The sequence below is a fragment of the Stegastes partitus genome, unplaced genomic scaffold, assembly GCF_000690725.1.
Source record: "Stegastes partitus isolate 25-593 unplaced genomic scaffold, Stegastes_partitus-1.0.2 Scaffold59, whole genome shotgun sequence".
Classification (NCBI taxonomy): Eukaryota; Metazoa; Chordata; class Actinopteri; family Pomacentridae; genus Stegastes; species Stegastes partitus.
Window position 1 is genome coordinate 878760 of NW_007577790.1, and position 21237 is coordinate 899996.

Consider the following 21237-nt stretch of genomic DNA (forward strand, 5'->3'; position numbering starts at 1 on the left):
GGGAGAAAAACAAGCTAATCAACATGCAGAGACAGGAAGCCGAGTGAGTCCGAGTCAAGCTGCCAAGCCGCCAGATAAAGATCTGTCTGACACGGGGCCTTTTAAATAATCCACTTGTAAGTACACCATTTAGAAACATTAACAACCAGCTTGGAAAAGGTGGTTTTCTGATGGTGGGTAGGGGTGCATGAGGTCTAGAAGATGGATGATAGCTTGGACAGACACCATGTGGACACCTCTAAAACACTGAGACTTTAAATGTCGCTCATTAAAACTCAAAGCTACTGCTGCTGATCCCTCACAGAGGTCCAGAGGCTCTTGGAGAGACAAGACGTGAGCTCCCTTCCTGTAGATCTTACGCAACAATGTTGAGACAGAACTAGGAATTTTCTAACAGGGCGGACTGCAACACTAGAAGCAGGTGATGTTGGGTAAAACATTCTCTGTCAGTTTGCATTTTGGACGCTTCACAAAGTAAGTCAAATCCAGTTTCTCCAACTCCTGTTTGTAATCTGACGTCCCCGCCCCCTGATTCTAGCAGGCACTGCAAGTCTGATGAGAAAAGGCTAAACACAGTCACAGGAAAGGTTATGTTTGATGTGAAAACAAAATGGTTGTTCCATCATGACTATTGCTTACAATCCATCTGTTTGTGCCTAATTCTTGTTGACTTGATAATAAGGCTGATGTCTGTTTGCGTGTGAAGCATGAGACCGTCTCCGTGTAATGCAGAGGAGCCAAGGTAGGAATCAGACAGGAGTTTGTCAGACTTAAAAAGGACTAGAAAATTCTTAGCCTTCCTGAGAGGCTCAGTGAAGCTGTTTACTACAATAATTGCTTTGTGGCAATTGAAGGCTTTAAAATAAATCTGCACCATTTCAAGTGAACCACGTTTTTTTTTTTTTTTTTCAAATATTTTCAGTTTACTCTGTCAATTAATTATTTCAAAAATAGATTTCAACATTACCTGGCTGAAAGAAACTCCGAGCTGCTGGGAGGCCCCAAAGTTCAGACATGGAAATAAAGCTTATTAGTGTGGAAAACATGCAAAGCAATCAGCAGGCTTTCTTAAGACCTAACTGTCTAGAGGAGCTTAACCACGCTATTTCACACTACTTCAGAGAGAAGGAGTTCTCTTCTAAAAGGAACAATTTTCAGGAGGCAATTTCTTTTTCTCTGACAGTGGTTCCTACTTCAAGTCAAGGATAAGGTTCATATCTATATATAAGCTTTGACAAAGAAAGATAAAGGTGGAAAACTGCTTATCCTTGCACTGACATATTAAGAACAATAGGCTACTGCTTTCACTCTACAACTTTGGTGTCACACATTTAGCACTCTCTTTCTTTTTCTTTTCTAAATACATGCCCAGAGTGAAGTTAAACTGTACAGCTGCACAGATTGTAAGCAGTGAAGTGGGGAGGTGTGAGTATACTAGTGAGCTTGTGTGCGTGTTCGAGCATGCAGCGGTGGTAGGGGCTCATGCCTATGCTGGAAAAGAGAGCCTAACCATTCAGTGCATCTTGAGCTATAAATCAGCCTTGGTCAACCTGGCCAAGAGCATTTTCAAACCCATTTGCAGAAGATAATGCCAGCTATTCCTCCCTGCCCCAGGGACAGGAGAGCCAGCCTCATGAATCATTGCCCTTTTAGAGGAGCAGCAGCATGGATCTCACCTTGCTGTGTCCATAGGGTCCTCTTGATTCTTCCTGGTAGGCAGAAACTAAGGGTGGCATTGAAGGTAAGTGTTTGAACTCTGACCAAGAGATCAAAAAAGCAAGTTATGAAGTATAATAACTCAGGGCTGACTATACCCAGGCTCAGAAGACGAAGGTGACAGTGTAAGCTCAACAGTAAACTACTGCTAGTCTGGGGGATTGGAATACAATATAATACCCAGAGGACAGGTAAGTAGGTGGCAGTCAAATTAAGAAATGATTCTGCATTAGTTTAATAACTGAAATGTGTAAATCACTTATGTTAGTGTGTTATAGTGCCAAATTCTACTGTTTGATTTCTATGAAATATCCCTGCTGAGTGTTAAAAGAGTCATCCGACAGTGACAGCACATGGGTTGGGAAGACATCAAATTCTGTTGTAGTGCTTTATTGGCAATGAGCCAATACGACTGCCCAACAAACATTTCCAACCAGATTATATCTTTTTCAGTGTACATTTTGGAAGATATGAGCAGAAACTGAATATATATATATATATAAAACATAAGTACAGTTTTGTTTTCCAAAGAAATTATATGTTAAGTTCTTAGTCCTTCAAATAGATCTTTAAATTTGTACATGACCTAGAATTTTCTCACCTATTTTAGGTGGGATGACTTAAAATGTCCTCTCATAACACCTGCTTCAGACAGGCTGCTTTCTCTCTTCAGGGATTCAATATATGAAACTCTTTATCCGCATAACTTGCAATGGATCAAAACTGGGATCACTGTAAATCCAAGTTTCTGAATCTGACCAGGCATGCAATCATGGATGATGAGGTGCTATCCCTTAGGATTTCGCCATTTTATGGCACATTTCATTTCATATTTATGTTTGTGTCTTGTATAAGGAATATGTATTTTATATACGTTTTTTTTTCTTAAGTGACAATCTGTCTAGCAATAAAACACTACAAAATAGTTCAGGCTTTAAATGCTGTGATATGTGGTATTAGTCATTTTAGTAAACGTCCTGTGCTTGTTCATCTGTCCCTATAAAGCGAAACATTACAAAAATGGATAAATAAATATTTATTTATATGGAGGATCTACCACACCCATGCATGTGCAGCAATGGAAAATAACCTGTAGACCTTGTTGAAATGGACAACAGCCTTTTATCCCATGTCCATACACATTAAATACACAATAAATTCCATTTAGTACGGACAGAGCTAAATGAGTTCCCCTCCCTCCACCATCTAAACCACTCTGTAACCTCATGCTGTGATATTCCATTACTTTCTGACTACCGTTAGGAAAATTCGACATGATTTCAGCTCTGCTCTGCAGTGTGTAACCTTGAAATGTACGTACCTCTTGTGAGTCTGATGAATGTTGGTAATGTGCAACTACGCACTGGGTCATTTATATTATCATAGTCTATATTTATATATAAATAGGATACAGGAAACAACTTATCATGTTGGTCAGTGCAAAGACATTCCATTAACAGCAAGTTCAAAAGTCCCAGTGCTTTTCCATTCTCTGTTACTACAGAGAAATGGGACTGGAACAGTAAAACATGTCCCTAATAGGAGGCATTATGCATTGTGGTTTTATCTGATAGCAATTTTCTAAATTTAAACACCAAGTAATTAATTTAAATACTTCCACAGTGGGCAGACTTATATAACGAGCACTAGAGTATGGTTAACATATTTTATTTTGAGAAAGGTACATTAAAACTAAGCAAGCACATGTTTATACAACATTATGAGTGATTGTCTAAATGCAAAAAATAATTTGCGATAGTAATTGCAACATTAGTATGCAAAATGTCATGACAACATTTTTAGAGGCATAATCCTTTTCATGGAACGTCATTGTTATTCTTTTTACATTCAATAAAATCCGAATATGCTGAGAAAGTATTGGTCAGCAAGTTAAGGAGAATAAATATTTACATGTTTCTCTGTGGTAGAGTGGTCGATCTCACATTTTCAGAATCTAAAATCACATCTTTAACAGCACAGACCTTAAAGATATGTGACTTGTATAGTCTGACCATATGAAACATTCTTCACACATTTCAACATTTCACAAGCACAAGCTAGAGCCCTGGGAGTAAATTATTTACAGTAAGTAGCCTCACACTCACACATTTTTGTGCAATTTAAGCCTAGCTGTGAGAACAATCCAAGCACTGCTCAGTCCTTAATTCAGTCACTGACTTATTGCATTACATGGCTTTATTAGAGTCACTTGTCTTCACTTGTGTCACAACACTAGCTGTGGAGGCTTCTAGACAGTCTGCTCTAAGCAACGGCCAAAAGCTAAGACAGGATTTGGACAGCATATAATTTAGTCTTAATTGTATTTGGGTTTTTTGTTTTGTTTGTTTTTTTACTTATCTCCTTGTTTTGTGTGTGTTGTGATGTGGCTTAGTGATGCAATCTATCCAGCTATTGCAAAAAAAAAAAGGATTTGTCTGTACAGATTTAATAGGGTCTGATGAGCTTTAATGTAAAACTGGTTTCGACAAGGGTGAAAATTCTTCAATCTGGCATTTGAAAATCTTGTTTATTTCCAAATGTGCCATCTTTATTTACTGTTCTTACTTATTCATTGCTTCAACATGAGCCCCAGTGTGACACAATGACATGCTGTCACTGCTAATGGTCTCTGATGGCATCAAGGCTCTGTCAGGAGGACACAGTAGGTGCTCAGAGCCAAGGCCCTTGGTAGCCCTCCACGGACGAGGAGCTGTCATCTTTGTTGCTCACTGCCAAAGTGCCCCACCCCCACTCCCCAAAATCCTATCCATCTGCCATATCAGCGGGGCAGACGGAGTGCAAGGCATGCACTTTTCTGCCATTTACTGTTGTGTTTTAACACGGCCAGCTAGTGGCAATAAGGACTCCTATGTCAGAATCTTCACTTGTCACAATCAATGTATGGTCATTTATTAAACTTTTGTTTCCATGTGCAAAAAATAGCTTTGCGTGTCCATGCTGAGTTCATATTGTCAGGGTTTTAGAAAAAACTGTTAGCTATCCGACTGCCAGTTTTCAACTCTTTTTACTCCTTCCATTAGCTAAAAGCAACTTGGTTAGTATTCTGGAAAAATGTCTTGGTACTGATTTCTAATCCTTTTTCAGTATGATTTTTGCACCTTAAAGTGCACACAAAATCTATGTGTGCTTGTATAACCCTATACTCACCAAAACTGGTAATGGGTTGGACAGATATTCCCTTGAGCAAAGTAGCTTTTAGAGAAAAAAAATGGAGCAAAAAGGAATAGTGTGCTGACTTCCCTATGTTGAAAGAAAGCATGCAAGGTGAAACTAGCAAAGTCAGGATCCTTAACATAAATGGAAAACTACATTTTGACTGTGAAATGGTTCCCATCATCAGTTATGCAACTGTGATACAGCATGTTCATTGTCATTAGCGAACAATGAAGGAAAGAGGTATGTTTTCTATCTCCCACACTATTGTTTTGCAAGTACAGCTAATATAAACTACTATTTATGAAAATTGAAAATCCAGGCCATGCTCAGGGTGAAAAACTGTCTCACTGTTAATTGCAGCGTGTTTAATCTATGTATGTGACATTTAATCCAGCTTGATAAGACAGCTGACTGTTTGACCTTCATGTAATGTTCTGCATCCATTCAGGTACCAACCTGTGTGTTTGTGAGAGTATGTGAGTCTGTGTTCTAATTAGATGAGAACCTGAAAAGAATAGGTAGACAATGACAAGCAAAATGAATGACACAAGCCTGTGAACCGCTGCTCCATTTATCCCCATCTAGCATTTGTCTAAAATGAAAGAGTGCGTCATCTCTGCACTTCTGCTGACTGCGCAGATGAACAGACAAGGCACTGAGGTCTTACGCGTGTCGCATGTTCTTGTCAGCTCCACGGTACATTTACCAATACACAGGATGTGATAAAACTGTCTACAGTACCATAACTTAGGCTGAACACCCACAGAATCTAAGTTAGCATCTCAAACGAAAGAGGTAATAACCCACAAGTGGCAACTGTGGAGGACATGAAGCTATTTGGTCTCTAATGATTCATAAAATTCACAGTTGGATTTGATGCATTACAGTGGCATTACAATTTCATATATTTTCAATACTGCAAAAGCAAGGACTGCCTGAGAATGAGCCTCATGTTCCCATTTTCTATTTACTATGACATTCAACTTTATGAAAGTATGAAACTACAATATTTAAAAGCACAAAATTAAACAGTGGAGTTTTTCCCATTTCAAGAGGAATGATACACAACAAAAGCAGCGGCAAACAAATCAACACAAAAACACATGCAGTGTCAAACCAGAAGACACCACCTCAGATTAACAAGCATGTTGTATTGTTCTATGGATATTGAGTAAACTGCATGGTCAGTTGCTTGATTCATCAAGTGTATCAGACCAAACACACTGCAGTGAGTGATGCGAGATTGCACAATGTATTGGTATAACCCAAGAGCACAAGAGATCATCAATCTACACACAGACCATCAGTTCCATTTATTAATGTCACCAAGCAATTTATGGCCACAGCTATTTAATAATAACACCAATATATGAGGCTGAGACAAGCATTTGGTTAAAGCTCACGAATTCCATAAGGCCAAGGTGATGTTTTCAAATGAACTCTTTTGCCCAAACGACCCCAAAATATTCAATTTACTATGATTTAGAATTCAGATAGGCAAAAACATCTAACAGCTGGGAAGATGGGTTTTAGAGGCGTACACTCCAGGTGCTGAACACATACTGGACTGTACTTCATGTAAAAACATCTTTCTCACACCACCTGCAACACTGTTATGAGTACACAGGCAACTCATCAAGAACACACAAACCTGTAATTTGAAATCTTTGGTACAAGGACAATAATTTAATTTTCACCAGAAGGCCTATGTAACGTAAGCCCCACCAAAAATGCCACACAAAATGATCACGAAAAAGTAGCAGCACATTGTCATCATCAAATTTCAACAAATTGATCTTGTATCTAAACCATTCATAGCAGCAGTGGCCAGCACAATATAATGTAAAGCATAATTATTATTGAAAGTCAGAGAACTGAGGTAGAGCAAGTAATAGATTGGTAGCTATCCTAATATAGAAAACAAAGACAAATAATAAAACGACTACAACAAGTGAAAACAACCCACTTTTATGCATTTGGTGGTTGAAGACTATAATTCGATGGCCTGTGTAGTGAGAATGCAAAGCCATCTGGGACCATCTGAGATCACAGGGACAGCAGATGAATAGCAACAGTTTCTACATCTCACTGTAGACTTTGTTTTGCATACCAATGAGCGTCTAACTGCACATTGTGAGTGTGATATTCCACGGAGTTCCATTTCTTACATCAGAAAATCTCTCAACAGCAAAAAGAGCAGTGATATTTTTGGCTGTCGACAAGCAATAAACTAAGGACTTGAAATCTTGAAACCCTAATCTCTAAATTTTGAAATTTGCATTAAAATCCATTTCAATTAGGCGTGAAATAATTGTGGAGCTATGGAAACTATGGTTATATTGAAGGAGGCATCATCACCTAATCGCTTATATATTGGTAATTCGTCAACAAAATGTTGCAATATCCAACTGTGGATTTAGTACATCTTTAACCTTATTTGAAACCTAATAAAATTAAGGTATGGTAACCCAAACCCACTCATCTGTAACTTAACACGTCTTGCAGTTGCCTCACAATAAAGCCACAGTCAATCATCTTTGCTAATGGACTGTAAAGCAGCTGTAGCTAATGTTGAGTTTTAGCCATTAGCAGAGGCATTAGCAGAACACTGACATCCTGAAGGTTCAGTCATCAAATTCCAGCATCCTTCACTCGTTAGTCTTTGCACTTTTTTCTAAAAGAAATCGCTTCCTCTTGCTCTTCAGCAGCACTTTGACTCTGTAATGAGTCATGTGGTTTAGATGGTGAAAACCTAATTAAGGCTGCTTGGTCCATTTAAGTAATAGCTATCATCTAACATATGTTGACATAGAACGAGTGCATAAATGTCCCAAGGTCTGGCCACAGAATTTGGACACAAAACGCAGATTCACACTTGATGGCTCAAGAGAAAAAAAAGCTTTGCCACTCACAGAAAAGGCTGCATAATCAAAAGCAGACAGATCTCTTATATCTAGGCGGTCCTGCTGCCTAAATGAAAAACAGACAGACCTGATTAACCTAACATTTGACCTTTCAATGTCATCCATATTCACTACCTCGCTCAGCAGTACTCACATACTTTGAAGTAACGACAACAAATCACACAAGGAATGGATAAAATGAGGGCTCTCGTGGTAGCACAGGCTGTGTCTGTTTCCACTTTTCCAAATGCAGGGGTGCCCTGTAAAACACTGGTGTAAATGGTTTATAATGTCACCAGTGGACTCTGAAATGGGAGACCTGGTTTCAATCAGCAGTCAAATTGCTCCTACATTACCCTTGTAGACAGAGTAGTAAATCACTCTTTGCCTCTATGCTGGTGACGTTAAGGAACAGGCATTGTTAAAAATCCACCATGCGTGCTACTGAGAGCACCCTGTCTCTATGTGGGGATGGGATGCTGAACAGGACAATAGCAGTTGCTTGCAGCATCCCTATAGAAGCAAGAGCAAAACAACCTGATCCTCTAAGCAGAAAAATCTGCACACTGCATATCTGCATCTTAGTCTGAAGCTTGATACCTACAGTGACTGACCTCATTTGCAGCCCTGAATGTAAACTTTAGCTTCCAGACTAGCTGCTGCAACCCCTATGCCAGAGTCCCCTCACAACCAGTCTGAACCAGTTTGCCTGGTTAAAAAAGAGTTCTTGGTTTCTCTGTGCCAACGCCCTGACATTGGGCCAGTGAGGCATCTCAGAGAAGTTATAATCCCCTATAAACCCGAGAAACGCTGATCCCGCCCACCACAGACCAAGACAGTATAGGCAAAACCTCTCATTAGAACTCCAGGGCCCTAAAATTACCAAGATTTTACCCATATGGAAAGCATGAGAAAGCGTCAGCTGGGAGAGGGTTGTGCTGAGTGGTTTTTTAGCATGTGGCCACAGACGAGCTGGAGCTCTTGAACAGTGCCATGCAGCTCGAACCCTGCCAAGGAGTACCGATATATGAGGAAGCCGAGGCAGATGCTCTGGCTGTCAGCCCCAGACCAGGCCTGCTAGGAAATACCCTACACAAGAACACGTATGCTCACACAGGCCAGGGATGTACCCACAACAAATAAAGCATAAAAATGTGAGTAAATTCTTTGGAAAGTAGAATTTGTCAATCAAATTCTTAAAACAGAAAGAAAGAAAGAAAGAAAGAAAGAAAGAAAGAAAGAAAGAAAGAAAGAAAGAAAGAAGCAAAACAAGACAGTAAAAAAGAAGAAGAAAAAAAACACTCACACTACTGTATCACTCTCAAATTGTTGACAGATTGTTACACCCCAACAGTGAAACTGAGGTGGTAAAGATTAGTTCCAGGCATGTTGAAAGATGTACACAATTACTAAACTTTCACAGTTAGAAATTCTTAAAAAGACATCTATACTGAAAAGAAGTTATGACAACGGCCATGTTTTTCATTTTAAAAGTTCTGCTAAATTAAGTGTGTCTCCTGCATAACTGTCTGGCTTTCAAACTAGTCGTGATGCCACAAATCCTGCTTGCAGTAAAACAGCCCTCTAACGCCAAACTCCAAATATCACTCAGTACAGTATAGCTCAAACATCTAAGAGAAGTCATATCTAATACTGTTTGTCAGTGATAAACGTTGTGAGAAAAGGTCATTAATTTGAATTAATCAGCTGAGAAAAAAACAAATGTTGATTTTCCTAAAAGTCAGACTCTTCAGTTTTCCCTGCAAGAAATATAGAATTTCTACAGTAAAAAGAAGTGAATTAAACCTTAAATTTCACTTCATTTTCTGTCACTTTCAGCCAAACCACAATACAAGCATTACAGTTAAGGTGGCTACACTGTCAGCAAGTTGATATTTGCTAATTGCCTCAGTGCAGTCTGGCTTTGGCAGTTTGTATGCCCAGCAGATGACATCACCAGCTAACGGCCGAGGTTGTTTTCTCGCACAGGCACTCTTCTGAAAAAAATTTCCAACTGAAACACCATTCTAGCAAGAAACAAAAGAACAAAGCAATGTAACAATTCATTCACACCCTAATCCCACAGAAGTCATGGTCAAATAAGTCACATGCCTCTTAAATCAGTCTTGGTTTGACTATGAACTAACCCTAATGCCCTGTGAGAGTGTATCAGCATTATTAAATAAACACCACAGTAAAATATGTTCACATACGTCACAGAAAACATCAAAAAGAAATCAAAATTGTAAGACTACGATTGTGCAATAGCTTTCACAGCCCATCTACAGACAGAATAAAAGTAAAACGAGCCTGGATAAACATAGTAAAGAAACCCTACGGTTTCCCTGCAGTCCCTGTCTATTCACCATGATTGCACTTCTCAGGCCTGGCAACACAGGTTTAAATAACAACATGTCTGTCCACCAGATAACAACACATAATTCTGAATCCTTGAGCCACACAGTACAAGACAGTCACCTGCTTTAGAAAAAAAAAAAACACTGCATCTCTGATAATCGGCATGTATGTTGGTGAAATAATCTACATGCAAATGCCACATGGGTTTTACAATGTGTAACCCACGACCTATGGGACAGTTCAGTATAAAATTACCCTAAATCTAGAGCAGAAATACACTGTCACTTTCCTTTCAGCTGCCAGGAGCTGAAGGTTAGAAACCCAAATATGCAGCAGGGCCTACAATTCAATTGCAGAGAGCCTCTGATGCAATTCCAAGAAACTAACCCACCCTGTATCATCCTGTTACAGTTTGGCTCATGGTTAGGTCTCTTTATTGTGTCTGTGACAGCTTTAATCGGATTCATGAATTGATAAAGGATGACCATGAGGCTACTTCAGCATGTCACTCACCCCTCAAAATTGCTTCCAATCCTATCTTTAAATAAACCCAACAGGGCAGCAGGCTTGATGCAATGCTGAGACGCTCTCTGTGCAAAACACTGCTCCCAATTCAGATCTGTTCAGGACCTGATCAGGCCTCAAGGTTATCATGTGAAGTGGTACATCTGTAAATGCTGCCCCCCCCCCCCAAAAAAAAAACTGGCTCTACAATTGAATTCTCTCATGGATGATTGCTGAAATTATACTTTTGCCACAGCTGCACGAACCAATTCATGACATCCAGCCTGTCTAAGCAGGTGGAGCTGCAGTCATTTCAAAAGCACTAACACATACATGACAGCAGCTTCTGAACTCAAAGACCTGTCTGGTAGTGAGAAATAAAGAAGAAGCTCGAATGCCGGGGTGCGCTCGCTGCCGTGCACGCGCACTCGCACACATGAAGTTAAAAAAAAAAAAAGCCAGGTGTAGAGAGCTTCTGGCAAATCACATTTAATATAAAGGGTCAAACATTGGAGCAAATCATTACACTGCAATTAAACGCAAAAAAAGCAGGGTGAAGACGGGCTTTAGCGCCGCAGACCACCACTGCTCCCCTTTTATTGTTTCATTAGAGATTCTCGGCAGATTTTGTGGCTGATTGAAGCTTTGCTCCCTGAGAGGAGTCCAGCCACGTCAGGGGAGAGCTGAGCCCGCCGCACGAGGAGAGAAGTGACTGGATGAATATTCTGCTCGTCTTTTCCATTCAGCTCCATTCCGCGGACAGCCTACTTTATTAACAGGAGGACCGAATATGTCTGTGCCTAATTACCATTTGCTCCCACTCGGCACTGAAATAAAAGTTGCTGCTAGCTGTACATATTCAGCATTAGCATAAATAAAACAGCAACAAACTGTGTGCGTGGCTGTCTGACGTTAGACGGAGCCCAGTTTTTTTTCCCAGACGGAGCTCACTTACAATATTCAGCGTTGCACCTTTAAAAGCATTTTCCAAAGTATTCGCAGCTCAGAAACACCGCCAAACAAACACGCAGACCAACGCGGCTATCAACATTTTAGCAAGTTAGATAACTTAACGCTAAATGCGTCTCAAGTTCAACGGGGGACATTGAAAAAAAAAAAAGATAACGGTGCACTTACTGAAGCTCCCCTTTGTCACCGCCGTTGGCATTTCTCTCCTTCTCTGGAGCACAGCGTTTAGTCCCGGCGTCACTTCGTAGCGAGCACAACAATCCACTTGATGTAATTAACAGCCACGGAACAGCGGAGTAACCCACAGAGTAAAAGAAGAGGGGAAAAGATACGAGTCCAGTGCGCCACACAGGAACACGAGGTCCTATCCCGGCCGGCCGACCGGGGTCGTGGATCCTGGATCTATTCGTGGCAGCTCGTGCCGCGCCGCTAACGGGTTAACGTCAGCTCGAGTGTTCGGTGTCGCTGCCTCCGCACGAGACGGCGAGGAGCAGCGCTGCTTCTTTTCTTGCGAGTAATTTTTTTTTTCTTTCTTTCTCTCTCTTGCAAGTTAATTCGCAGCAGCAGCAGCAGCAGCAAGTGTGCGCACAGTCCCCACAGACGGAGCTGTGGACGCAGGAGCTGCTCGTCTCTCCTCAGTCACGCTTCTCTCTGCCTCTGTGGAGGAAACACATGCTGGTCGGTCAGCAGGATTTTCGGTTTCACTCGGCTACACTCGCTACTGTGTCCATTCATTTCTGCTCCTCAAGACCTGTAGCCTCGCATCAGACACAGTGGCTCCTCAAAGCAGTCACTTTTGTTTATTTGTTTACATTAAGCACCTGCTAAAAAACAACCAAAAGAGATATTTTTGCAAAGATTTTGCAAACTTTGCCTCAGGTGAATATAGAGGTAGATTGTGGTTCAGGAGGAAGGAGAGACAACTGATCTCACCCAATGAGCAAAATGATGAATCATGACTGATAACAGAAAATGTATAAATGACCTATTAGCCTCGTTTACTTAAGACATCTCCAGCCCCCCTCCTCCTCATCCTGCTCTCACCTTGTGAAAGCTCAGGACAAGAGCTCCTTTATCATTTATAAGTACAGACTAACTTTCTGGCTCTGTCACCAGTACCTGACATTGTTTTTAAGGCAGCCCTGGGAGAGGGTTGTAGTAAAATATTCCCACTGCTCAGTGACATACAGACATGCTAACAAGCTGTTTTTGAATCCTACAATGATTTTGAGGTTGTTCACATTTAATTATTTAGAAACACTAAGATTGACCCAGCGCTGCACAGACCTTGCAAGCGACCGTGTAATTTTGTTTTTGAGGATGACATAAGAATTGGAGTTTCTCTAACACATGGAAATGAAGGTCAGATTTTTGGAACTACAGAATTCACTGGTGAAGCATTGTAGTGGGGACAGAGAGGAGGCTCCGCTTACAGTGCAGCTTGGCTGTTAGTGCATGAGCACTCATGCGACTCGGCTGAACGTGTGGGGCATGGATGCTGTGACCCCCAGTAATGAGGACCTGAATATCTTCAGGATTCTGACAACCTATCTACCCTGCCTCCTAACCTTACCATGATCAATCGTTAGCTTGGCAGAACCTCTGCTAAACCACAGCCCGGCTACCCAGTACACCCTCCTAATAACTGGTGCAAATGACGTTTACACAAGGTTTTACTTTGCCATAAATGTCTCTTGCAATTGGGCAATCAAGTAGATCCTCCATTCACCACACACGCAGACAGGTGCACACACACAAAAAGGCATCAATGCATGCTTACCCCTACTAAAATGGGTCGCTATGTGACCTTAAAGTGATTGAAAAGCAATTCAGTTCTTTTTGGCTTACAAATGATAACCTTGGTCAGTGCACAATGTTCCAGGAATAGGATCCTTTCAGACAAATAGGAGGCCCAGCTAGTGTCATTACACTCAAAGGAGGGCCATCGTTTTGATACAAGAACTATCAATATGTAGGTGCCAGACAGAGGAATTGGTGCATGTGCTTAACAATGGTGTTACACCAACACTGGGGCTGTTGTTCTGCTTTAGACATCTCATGTGGACAGTGGTGGAGACCTAGAAATAACCCTTATTCAAGGGCAAAGAAGATTTCTAGTCGCGTTTTCTTTTTCTTGCAGCAATGGTGCTAAGGACTCCTAAGAGGGCAACTATGCTTTGTCCTCGCCAGATTTTCTGCACTAAGCGTCAAACATTTGCTGAACAGCACATTTTTAATGCTGCAACCCTGTAAACTCTCCACCATTTCAGTTAGTCATACAACATAAACCACTTTTGACTCAATGAGGTTCAAAAAGAAGTCTATTTTTGTCAAAGAAAACTTCAAGCTTTTTGCATATTAATGTTATATTAATTAAGGCTTGACATACAGAGTCTTAAAGCCATTTTTTCAGTCAATTAAACAACTTATATCCATCAGAGCTTTGGAATAAAACTCCCACTCTAAACCACCTCCTGCTTATAATTATTGCTGTGATTTGGAATAAATGGTTGGCTAAATGAGTGCAAATCAAAAAGTGTCTGAGGTACCATATCAGCATCTTACCATAACACTGCTAGAATGAAGCCTCATACATGGATCCCTTTATCAGCTGTTCCTCCTTATTAATTTTTTTTATTAACTCTATGGGGAAATTAGTCAAGAGAAATTACTTGTAAAGAGATTCATTTCTATCTGGAAGCCCCTCAGTTGGTACTTGATGGTTTGAAGGCTGATTTAATACTAGTACTTTAACTTTCCTGCCTATGCTCCATATTACAAGACTCATTAAAAATAGAATATAGACTATGGGTGAGTTTGAACCGAATAGTGAAAAAGAAAGTTGGACAGAAATAACATCAACATCTGGTCATTTGATATGTTGCACCAGAGCTATGGATGTAATTGATTTTTTAAGTGAATGTAAATAAGTGCATGCCCTCCAGCAAGCAGATCAATAAATAAGCCTTTCTTTAAATGTTATTACACTGTTATTTTTTATTCCATCAATAAGATTTAACAATAATTGTTCAAAGTTTTTAAAGAAACAAGGATGATTTTAGTTTTCCTCGACCTGTCTGGTTTCCCATAAATGAGGCTAATTGATGGATCAGGCTAATTTTGCACCGGTCATCTTCACTGTAGAGATCCAGGGAAAGTAAAAGGAATGTTAGAGCTTTTTGAATAAACTATATTTTTGCATTAATTATTTTAAACTGACAGAAAGAAAACAGAAAATAAACCCCTGGAATGAGCATTATGGCTAACTTAGTACAGATAGAAGGAAGAATGAATTCTAGAAAACTGGCAATAAAATCTGGATAAACTCAGGCCTATACTGTAATCCCAAGCAGGCCTCAAAATCCACCATGAACTTCTTTAAGAAACACTGAGGGTTTTGGAGTGGCCCTCACAGTCCCTTGACTTGAACAAATCAAGTTTATTGTCATTTTGCTGTACATAAAACAGTAGTACAAACCAGATGAGAGAGCGTTTTTTCAGGATACAAAAACTAAAAGCAATTAAATAAAGAAGTGTTTGCATATCCGGATCAGCAGTTCAGCATTCTGACAGCTTGTGGAATGAAGCTGTTGAAGCTGTTGATCGGTCTGGAGGTTCTTCCTTCAGTGCTCCAGAAACGTTTGGCTGATGGCAGCAGTTCAAACAGTTTATGGAGAGGGTGTGAGGAGTCCCTGATAATGTTCAGTGTCCTGCTCCTGCAGCGGCTCTGGAAAAGTTCAGGGGTAGCTGCCTGTCTGTCCACCCAGAATGATGTCGTCCCCTCCAGCTGTATGGCCGTCTGGGATGTTGTCATGGAGCCATGTTTCTGTAAAAGCAAATACACAGCAGTCTTTCCACTCTCTGTGGGTTTCTCTCAGCATATGTAGCTCATCCAGCTTATTGGCGAGACAGTGGACATTGGAGAGTAGGAGCGATTGGTTGGCCTTTAGCCTAGCATGGATCCCAGCTCTCTTCCTCCTCCTTTGTTTACGTTCGTACCGCTTGCGCTTCCTTCTCTCTCAGGTAACTGCCAGCTTAGTCTCCTCCGATCGGACTCCGTGTTGGCGTAGTATGTCCAAATCACAACCGAGCGTCGCAATTTTTGCGACGTTCATGGCCCTGATGTTCAGCAAAGTCTCTCGGCTATAAGTTTTGCGGAATGAACGTCTGGGAGAGACAAGACACTCAAAACTTTCACTCTCGCTGTCTCCTGAAGGGGCCGCTGCGTCCATGCACGCGGCCATCTCTATGGAGATATTAGTTATATTAGATATTAGTGAAACTCTGCAGTGAAATTAGCATGCTGACCAAAAAAATCTGAGAACGATCTGCAAGGTAGAGTGGGTCAAAATGACTAAATGAAGGAGCGTCAGATCCTTAGCTGGCTACAAAAATGTTTTCTGACAAAGGAAGAGGTAACTTTTGCACATGCCACAGCAGTGCATTAACATTTGAAAAATAATTGTGCTGCTGGGGTTGTATTTACTGCATCAAATGGGTTCCTAAAGTTTTTCATATAACTGCAAACATACAAAAAATAAAAAATAAATCAAAACATCAGAACATACACCTCTTTGATTTTTATCCTACAATTACAGTCCATCTACACAATCTAAAAACATCATTATCAACATCAAAGAGTGGCGCACCTTAAACGTTATCATCACTTTCAGCAGAAGAGTCTGAAACAGTCTACCAGTACCAAACTTAAACATATATCGTTCCAGCTGTGAAGCTCAAACGTCGAAGCGAAGAGACGGTCAGCAAAGCATATTTTAGAGTAGTGGGGAGCCTTGATGTATTCTATATATTATTGATTGTATTACACAGATCACAGAGAACAGGGTTTTGGTCAAAAGGTCAGCAACAAAATGGCAAAATATAGCTGATACATACGGATCGGGAGACATTAAGCAGATTCCATAGCAGGATGCTTTCATCTTATAACAGTTGCACAGTTAACGCAGGATTCAATGAGGCAGGAAAACAGTTAATGGAAGTTAATGATGAGAACACACAGAGCTCTTGTATCATTAACCAACATGCAGTCAAACATGTTAATGATTGCAGTAACTATCTCAGCAGTCGGACAGAAAGGAGGCCTAGTTTTAGGTACTTGTTGAGGTGCTGCTACATCTAATGCTAATTCTTAAAAGGGAATGTTTCAAAGACTAACGTCACACTGTCAACTACAGCACTCTGCATAGGGGCGTCTGATATGAGAATGTGGTTATCGTATTAATTTCAAGCAGAAAATACACGTGTGAGAAGCAGCAGTGACGCCACATAACTAAGGAGAGGGAACTCCCACAGTACTTAGTGAGACAAACATTAGGACATGAAAATGAGCATCACTTTTAAGCTGAAGATGCTGTGACACTTTAAGTCAGGTATATCTGTAATGTTGGTTTATCAGGGGGAGTGTTGAGAAAATGTAAATTCCCTATAAGGGTCTCATTGTAGATAATATTATGTGATCAAGTAAACAGCATTTTACTCTATCACAACCGCACCTCTCAAGCCACAAGAGAGAGACATGAATGATTTGAAATACTCCCTCCTTCAAAGACTGGAACCACAAGAAACACACAGCAACATTTTCACAGAAGCTATATTTAAAAGGCAGAATGTAGAGAAACGAAAAAGAAGACGGAACACCGGCAAGAGACAGAGAGGAAGAGAGAGTGGTGGGTTGGAATTGGATGAAGGACACATAAGCTCTTATTGAGTTGGCAACAGTGAAAAGAGCTCTTGGTTATTGAAAAAAGAAGAAATCAAAGGCAGAAAATTCCTGCAGAGGGATGGGGGCAGAGAAACAAGCCTGTCCTCCTCATCTTTGTTTTTTTTCCTTTTTTTCCCCCCACTGTGGTTAGAGTAGTTAGCCACGCAGCAATAGAGGAGAGACGCATGGCAGCCAGCAGGTTGGTGAGGCCCTTGAGCATAAGGATCTAAGAAGGAATAGGAGGCGACACAGCACAAATTGTTTTCTATTCTGCAGTGTGGAGGATTGTGCTGAGTGCTGAACGCTGTTTTTGCAAGAAAGAAAACAGTGACACGAAATACAGAAATCCCCTTTTGCTGTGCTACACTTTCTGTATCAACAAACATGACATTTTAAGTGATGGCACACTAATTATGTATGAAATGCTAAACATCTGGGAGAACATGCAACATTTTGCATGGTGTGTGTCATGTTGGGTGCACTCTATTGACAGCGTGGTGCAGATATCGCACACATAAGGACGCTAACTGCAAGGTCATGATGTAGTGTTGCGCAGAATACAGCACAGAGTAATGAGCGCTAGATGACAGCTCAGGAATAGACTCTAGTTTTATGGACGAGGTCATCTCTCGGTAGCCAGCTGTTACAGACGGGAGTCAGTCGTGATGGATGTGACGGACAGACATTATCCCTCTGTTTCTTCCTGCCATCTCAGTCAGCGTTTTCCCTCCAGCAGATTGGGTTCCACAAGCCATCCCTCACAGACCATCGCTGAGGGAATCTGCTGTTTCAACCGTGCAGAGCATCCCATCAGACAAATGGATATTAGCTAGTTAATTTTTAATTCCTGAGATGCAAGGGAGCCACGGTCTTTCATGGCTGGAAGGAGAGCTAATGGGCCCGGATTAGGTATCACGGGCGGATATCTGGGAACGGCCCCTTGGGAAAGCTGTGTGGGTCTCTCCATTGAACACCATTAAGAGTCTTGAAGTAAGACAGAAAGCCTCTCAAAGACACACTGTCCAGCTATTGACCTTTTGGCAGCACAATGGAGGTCTTCACTGAAGAGATATTGAGTGGATGTTGAGAGTGGTTCATTAAGCCATGGTGGGAGTAAAAACATGGCGGCTGATAAGGTCTATACCCAATCCAACACAGTCAGACATAGATTTCTGTTTCTTACCAAGCAAGTGCCCTGGCCCACCAAGAGGGATCAAAATGCAGAATCTGCATGGTCCAACAACGGCCAGTTCATTGCGAGGCTGCAGTTGCTTTTCAGTCAAGAAAACCCTGCTGCGATCATCAATGTATTCACACAAGACAAATACAGAAGATCGAGACTGTAATAGGTTGTCTGGCTAAGTGCACGTCAAGCTGCTCCCTGGACAGATAGATTCAAACACCTCAGCCATGTTTTCCTTGATGACCTAAAATAATTTCCTTGCTTTCAGTAGAATTGGCAGTGATGATTGTTTTTATTGACTCAGATGTTCCATTAGGCGAGGAGCTGCTTGGGGTAAATGGCTCCTGACAGCAGCACAGAGCCGGTTGATGATGCCCTATCACTAGACCTCACACTAGGGTTATTAACTGGCCGCCACTGCAGCAGAGCACCAGCTCTCTGCTGACAGTGATGTATACATGGACAAAATATAACACTGCCCTCTGTTTCCTCTGACAGGATTGTAATGGTGGTTATTTAGATTCCAGAAGGTTTAAAGGAGGAAATTAGCAAAAGAAAAATGAAAGGAGACCATGAATTAGTTTATTAATTTTGCATAGCTTGTGCATAATTTGTTGTTATCAGTGTGTTGTTTAAAGGAATTCAAATTGCTACATCATTTTATTTAGTCATGGAAAAGGCTTGAAAATGTCTAATTAGGTGCACATTTGACCTGAGGTAATAATGCTGTAATTATATAATGCTCCATTTCATTATGTTGGAAGGTGAGAAGAAATTGTGTCATAAGAAAATCCTAAACAATTATTTTTGATTCCTCTGTTGATTTATTTTTATTTTTTTTAAACAAATCAACAACTTTCTTCTGTCTGTCTGTCCCAGAGTCCAAGGTAGTATTGCTTGTTTTGTCCAAAACTCAAAGATGTTTCATTTCTTGTTACAAAACAGAGAAAGCAGCTCACATTTGAGAAGCTGGAATTAGTGAATGTTTTTCCTTTTTTCTGCATAAATAACAAGATAACACGTTGGGGAGATTGTGCCTATATTTTTTTTTAGGATTTCTCATTTAGGTTAGTCTCATCTAGAAAGCTGAAAAAACTAGAAACCTAGGTGACAACTTTTTGGAAGCCCATGGTTATGTCCACTACCATTTTAGCGCAGGGCGTCAGTTATAAATTGAATTGCTGAATAGAGTTTACCGGGATGTCAACTCATCCTGTCAGCTGCACTCCACTTGAGACAACAGACACACAGATGCAGTGCAGTGAGTGACAAGGTGCATAGTTGTTCAAATTGAGAAACATGCATACACACACACATACACACACTTTGTCAGCATTTCTTAATTCACACACACACACACAAACACACACAGCTCAGAAGTGCTGTCACTCCATGAACACCGGCGTGTGGCAGTGTTACCGCCTGTAGTACCAGATAGAGCCATGCTGTCACGCAGGAGTGATTAGAGCCTCCCTTTATAATCTCCCTCCTCTGTCCTTTCTCCACACATCATTACGGTAATACACCAGGCTCTATTACCCCTCAGCATCCTGTCAATGCCCCACAGCTACCGCCTCCCTCCAGCCTCTGAGCAGGCCTCAGAGGGCTGATGATGATGGTGGGTTAAGGCAGGGCCCAGGGTCCCTGCAGCATGGCAGCTTTAATTTCACGCTTTGTTAATGTCCCTATTGCAAGTGCTTGTCCTGCCCGATGCCCTCCGCAGCCCCAACCAGGGCTGCATCCGTCCTGGCTGCCCTCTGGTTGGCTCAAGGACTGCACCCAGGAGGAACGACGGGAGCTCTCCTTCCCTTTTCTTTTTTCTTCACAAGTGTTGCCCATTTGTTGGAAATCTCTCCCTCACAACCTCTGCCCCCTGCTTACCTTTATCTTATTCTATACCCGATGTTCACTCTGTCACTGTCTGTTTCACTGTCGGCTGCCCCCTCTCTCATTCCCTCTCACCCACGTTGATTATCTACCTCTCTTATATTGCAGTCTCTTTCTCATTTGCTGCCTTCTCTCTCTGGTAAACAGCTCTTTTTCTCAGCTCATCCCACTCTTTGCGCATTCACTGTATCTTTCTCATGTTTGCTCACTCCACCTCAATTGCCTCCCTTCATCTCGTTGCCTCTTTCTGTACCATTATTTTTCCCTTTATTTCAGACACATTTAATTTCATTCGGGCCCGTCTCAATTTGGATGAACACGTCTCATTGCATCTTTCCCCCTCTCTTTTCCTCCGTCTTCGTCCTTAAGCCTCCATTTACACTGTACCATCTGTATTTGCTAAGCGCTGAGAGGCTGCGAATCGTCATTCTGTCAACCTGCTCCTTCTGCATGAGTCGGCAGCCACTTTCAGGCATCCTAAAAAATGCCACCATCAGCATAAACTTGTTGAACCATAGTTTTCAGAGTCAGCCTAAATACTTCACTGAAGAGGTGAAACAAAGGCCTTCTGCAATATACTAATACTGTAGCAACTCCTGACATTAACAGACTCTGGGGAATACATAGAACATGGGACAAAAATTTCTTTAAATGCCTAAAGGTTGCTCTTGTGGCTTTTTCAGTTCAGTTCAGAAGAAGCCTCTTGGATGGGAAGTAAAACTTTTTCAAAAACTGAAAAAACAGAAGTCCGGCTGCTTATATTACCATAGCCTGGACGACTGAGAATCTATTCAAACACTTTTAATGGACATTTATTT

General features: G+C 41.2%; 1 protein-coding gene across 1 annotated transcript in view; it reads right to left on the minus strand.

The window, feature by feature from the left end:
- Nucleotides 1–12206, minus strand: part of LOC103353067 (receptor-type tyrosine-protein phosphatase F) — a 167551-nt gene extending 155345 nt beyond the window's left edge. Inside the window, exon 1 of the mRNA XM_008275836.1 lies at nt 11796–12206. The gene's annotated coding sequence lies outside the window, so the exon portion shown is untranslated. The remainder of the gene's footprint in view (nt 1–11795) is intronic.
- Between the last annotated feature and the right edge of the window lie 9031 nt (nt 12207–21237).